We start from the raw sequence: 6,320 nt of genomic DNA, 5'->3' as shown, positions 1-6,320 counted from the left end.
TAAGAAAACCTGCATGTGTCTAATTTCATAGAAATTCTGCCACGTTTTGTATTCCAAAAACCCGGATTAGAACAGTGTGGTGGAATATGTTCCAAACCATCTCAAAGAGAGAGGAGGCCTTAACCGGGCAGTGGGAAATTTACAGGCTGTTGTTGTTGTATTCATTCAAGACCATGTTAGGTCATTTAATTCCCATTCATTTTAAGTATTTTAGTGTAAATTTTGTTGATTTCTTGAATTACGAACAAACAAAATCTTCGTCAGAGTCAGTCATTTAAATTTTCTTTTTAAGTTAAGATTCCAGAAATGTAAGGACTATAATATAATATTCTACAAGTATTACATTACAGAACGGCATTGAAATCGTTTACTGCGTCAACTAAACGGCATGGTTAATTACGCGATAGCATCGCGTTCGTGTAAAATAAAAATTGCTCCGCTTTGCTATTCAAATCGGCTGTTTAATTACAATCGTGGCGAGACTAACGGCCTAAACAATTGCGATTTATTTCTGTTCACTACAAATTTACATTATACCGGTTAAAAATTATTTCTATGTATCGAGTTAACTTACTTTATAGTAGGAGAAACCGCCGAGCATATGCCGTATTGTATGTACCTACATTTATGGTCACAACATTTTTGATAACTAGTTGTTGCTTTTGGCCTTGTTCACGTTTTAGGCGTTGCTCGTCGGGCGTTAGGTATAATAAAGTCAATGTTTTTCCATTTTGCTTGTTCATATTGCTTGATACCAAATTTCCTTAAATTTGGATCAGAAATTTACATATGATAGGACAACAGATACACAAACAGAGATAATTTTGTTTTTATAATATTAGTATATATGTTATTTTATGATTTGGGCAACTGTAACCAATCTCAAAGAATTGTCATCTCGATGGAAAACGGCAAAATCTCTCTAACAATCATTTACAATACTTTCCCAAAACAATTGCATAAGAATTTAGATGAAGTGGCCTTTCTATAGTATATATAGTGTTGTATTTAACAATTTTTCCCATCATACTGTAACTAAGAAAAAAATCTTTACAAAATTAGGTCCTGATTGGCCAAGGATGGCCCAATTGATAGACACCTAAATCTTCAGCAAAGATGACGGAATTCAATCTGACCAAACACAAATGATTTTTCATGTGCTTATAATTAATCTCACCCAAAGTTTCACCTCACTTCCATCAGTAAACCTCGTAGAGAAACATGCATGTAACGCATGAAACTAAATGCTTGAACATGTGTACCTACAACACGCAATATAAAAATTGTAAAATCAAAATACCCTTTTTTTCCAACAGACATAATAGTTATGTAGCTATAGTGCTTTTGAATCATCTTGTAAGTAATTTAATATTTATGTTTGGTTTTCTACTAAGAAGAACTGATAAGATATTACGACTTACGTGGCGTAGTAGGCTTCACCTTTATAAGGGAAAATTTCCTTGTCTAGCATTTGGGTAATTATTTTACTTTAGTCATACAATTTTAATTGTGTTTTACGCTTGTCCAAAATATATTTGCATTACGGCTGATACAAAACATATAATATACATCATTTGTAAGCTTTATCTCTCTCAATTGAAATAACAGAGTACGTTAGTAAGTAACTGTTCTCAATTTATCTAGGATAAATCTATTTAGTAGTAGTAGCAGTTAAAACGTTAATAGATAATATATTATATATTTCTAGCAAACTCACTTGAATTCCCACAAATACAATTAAGTTATCCATCCTTATATCAAGAAGTATCATATTATTCTTATTAAATAGTAACATAAACATAAAGTTTATCAGCGCTCTAAAGTACCTACTTCGACATAATTCGCCTTATTTTCCTGTACCAAACGTTCTTATATCGTTATAAATTGAATCGATTGAGGATTTCGAAAGTATAAACAGAATTTTTAAGAGCGGAACATACCTATTTAATATTAATGTGTTGCATTATGATCAGAATTAATAGTACTAAACTAATAATAAAAAAAAATTGCGAGAGATAGTCTTATACTAATATTTGTAATTTTAGATAAAATTGATTAATATAAATATTTTTATATAATAGGTATTTGTCTGTCCAAAAAACATGCGACTGCTTTAATATACCTATTTATAAAAGCGATATATTTAAATCTATACAACATATTAGCACACCATTGAATACTAAAAGTTACCGTACTCTAAAAAAAATATCGAATTTTTGGTTAAATTAGATAACTCAAATGTTAAGACCTAGGTAGGTTTCAGATGCATTTCAAATAGGAACATCCATTTATAGTAAATTATTTTGCGAATTAAATATTAAATTAAAATATCATAATTCATATCGATGATAAAGTCGTGCAAATAATTGCTGTGTAAATGTACTTATAATTATACACAATTAATTTTATCTATTAATAACAGATAAAAGAAATAAAGACATAAAATATGTAAATATTTGGTACAAATAAAAATTCTTATACAGGTGTGCAATTGTTATATAGAAGTATGTTTTTATTTCATGAAATATTTTAATCAAACGTATATAATTATTCTTGACACGACACATGGTTGCTGTGGAAAAGTACTTATTTTTTAATTGACATTATATTATTCTCTTTGCAATATTAATTTAAATCTTCTCTTTAAATCGATTTCATCGGTACAATGCTTATAACTATAATTCTTGCCAATATCTGTTTACTGACATTTATTTAATTAGTATTCATTTGTAATATAGACCGCAGCGTCAATACGCCTCAATATAGAGAATATTTAATATTTTAGTTAAATATAAGTAAGATTGTTCAATTTTCAAATTCATAAACAACCTTAAACTTGAGTAGGTGGAATCGCCCTCGTTCAACTTTAAGCTTTTGCTATGATTTGCTTGCTAGTACATTGTATAACAGAATCAAATAAGAATACTTTTGGTGGCAAAATATTGGTTATATATTTATATAATATACATACATATAATAATATATACGTATAGAGGGATATACGAGCATGTCAAGACAATTGTTGTAATACTAAAAATATTATATGCAGAAATGCGTGGGTACCAAGCGGTTTTATATGTGTATATCAAATCACAACATCAGTGTTTGAATATTTTATCTGTGATGTTTAATGGCCGCGGTGGACAAAAAGGCTAAAATGGCTGGTAATGAGTAATTACGAGCGCTCGACGGCGCGACCGGAAGCCGATATACATCTACACCGAGCGAGGGGGGTCTGTCCATTGATTTAGTGCTAAACACCCGTTAAATAAGTACACATTATTATATTGAAAACGAATTTTGATGTTTGTCTTTAATAGTTAATTAAATAACTTGGGTAAATGTAAGAATTTACATTTGGTATCTAAAATAAACTCAGTGTAGTAAAAATGTTACATAAAGAATTATTTTGTTAACACAATATCGTTATAAAAAGTTTTAGCACCCCTCTTTGGTAGATGTTAGGATTTTATATGGAGGTAATAAGTAAAAAATACAGAATTAATTTAAGCGCAGGCGATCCTGTAGAGTACGTAGACTTTGTAAAAAATAATAATTTGACTTTTATTAAGAATAAGCTTTTTTATCTTCTGTACTCACTAACCACGAAACTATATATATATAAATGGATAACGAAAAATGGCAGTCTCAGAGCAGTATTTCAAAATTGTCTACAAAAAGTGCGTAGATTCATGATTTTATATTGCTATTTAAAAGCAAAGCCTTTTTATGTTATTTAATAGAAGCAAAATTTCACACCTCCGTAATGAAATACAAGTAAACAAGAAAATAAATTATTATTATAAATGGTTCACAATAAAAATTAATCTAAATCAACATTAACTTAATAAGCGATTTACTTATATAAAATCCCGGAAACGCTATTTAACGCAAGCAATAAAATTCATTACGAAACTGAAAACAATACCGCCAATTACTCAATTAATGAAAAGGCATTTATTACGTTATATGTGCTGTATTTATTAATATTTGTAACCGTAAAAATGATTCGTGTATGAAAACTACTGCAACCGATACTTCTTTAAAAACTACTGGTAATGTTAAATTGAGTCATTAGCTAATTGCATTCGAATGAAAAATTTATAAAACATTTATTTTAAGTCAGTCAAATTAAAAATAAGTAAAATAAATTCAGAATTTAAAAAATGAAAATAATATTTTTATTACTGCTCAATATTTATGTAAATGTATGTAAAAATAATCAATACATACGAACATATGCAATACTGAAACTATAAAGTATCACAGCAATTATGTCTATTTATTTTTATTTAGTGCGTAAATAATTGGTTCCTATTTCAAATCATTTAAAAATCGACAAATGTTTACATTTTTTAATTAAACTAAAACTTGAATTGGATGGGAATTTCTTAATACTCAACACAAACTCTTGAAATTGACTGAACAAACAAATTAATTACTTTGTTTTCTTTTAAACGGACAGGCGGCGCGGCATTTCATAAAATGTAACGTTAATAGAGAAGTTCGTAATTAAGGAATAATACATTTATTGATAGGTATTGCTTACAAACACGAAGTCAAGAGCTATTGAAAAACAAACCCTGAGACCGGTTATTAAGAATAGTTTTACTTAAATAAATATTTATACTGACAATGTTCTAGCGTGTTACCGAAGTGTTTAACTTTTTTTTTGTATATCTTACTCGTATAAAGTGTACTATCGCTAAAAAAACGGTTATGTTACAAAAGGTAAGAAGTGTATTATTAAGTAAATTATTTTGGCTTTTGTAATAGTAACGATACAATTATTATTGCAATTATTTGTGATAATATACAACACATTTAGGTATATATTCGTGTATGTATTTAAATAGAAAAAAATATTCAAGTTCATTCATAATTATTAACCTTGTTAACCTCCTTTGAACACATTAAATATTGATTAATAAATTAACGATATGCATAATTGTTACTGGAAAATTTCCGCCGACAAAAAGCTTAAGATTAAATTTAAGTCTAAATATTAATATAAGCGAGTGTTAATTTGTTTAAAATTTCTTGTAAAAAGCGTTAACATGAAATACGTGAATAAATAAAAAAGACTTGTGTAGCATAAACATTATTCGTATTTCTTGTCGTCGAAGCTTGACCACATCGCCCTCGCGATAAAACACGCAATAGTTTGTAAAGGCGATTCCAGAAAACGGTCGTTTTATGATTAGATCAGCACGGCAGCGGCCGCGAGAGGGTAAGGGGATGTTAATTGCTCCGTTTTGTGAACACGGTCAGTGGCGTGCTACGCGAGTAATCAGCGAACTCTGACTGATTGCTTTTTAAATAGGTTTTATGCCTACTGAAATTGAAGGAAATCAAAGAAAAGCCCCGAACACGAGTCCCGCCGATATGATTGTGAGAATGAACGTTATTTTTGTTTGACGAGCGTGACTTATAAAAATGAACGTAGAATAGAATTTTTGAAGAATAGGCCTCCGTAATAACTTAAATTTAGTCGATTCGTTTGCAACCTCGTTTGCTTACATCAGTCATAATTATTCACTCGTTCCCGTTTACTTTTCAATAATTAAAATCATGCAATCGTTGAATTTAATAACATAATTACTCAAACAGCCGCCTTTTAGTCCGGATTCTATGACGTAAGCTTGTGAATACTCTCTTTATAGACATTGTAAAAGTAATATAAATCATTAAATCTTCGTGAAGCTATCGCTTGTTTTTGAAGCACATGCACCGAGCATAAAAACGTGTCTGAGGCTCGAGTAGACTTGAGGCTAATGTAAGCAGTCATTACAGATGTTTTTGCAACTAAGTTTACTTTACACAATTTTTTAATTCTCAGTAGCCAACGGCTTGTCCGAGCGGCGAATGGAGATAGTACACACGATTTAACAATGGTCTAATAGCTCGCGTTAGCGTGACTGCTGGGTGTTAGCTTCTACCGTTTTTGTTACGGATACTAACTACCAAATTGCTGTAAGTGCAATTCTTCAGTCGAATAATACAAAACTACTTGTAAAGGTTTCCATGTTTGTTATTTGAGCATCTGTAATATATAATACGTATTATCAAATTTTGAATATATTATAAGATAAAAAATATGAATAGCACATAAAAAAATGAATTGAAATTGAACTAAGAAAGTTGCTATATTTTTGAAAATATGGTAGATACGTAATGATTGACGCAACATTTTTGAGTTGTTTTTATATAAAAATAGTCAATCCAGCTTTAAACTATAAATTCGAATAAAATTTCCATGTCTCTAGATTATATCTTAACTAGTGACCAAGGTGATTTCATTTTCTTAGTTCTTACTGTAT

Source organism: Vanessa cardui, chromosome 2, assembly GCF_905220365.1.
Source record: "Vanessa cardui chromosome 2, ilVanCard2.1, whole genome shotgun sequence".
Taxonomy (NCBI): Eukaryota; Metazoa; Arthropoda; class Insecta; order Lepidoptera; family Nymphalidae; genus Vanessa; species Vanessa cardui.
This window is presented reverse-complemented; position numbering follows the sequence as displayed.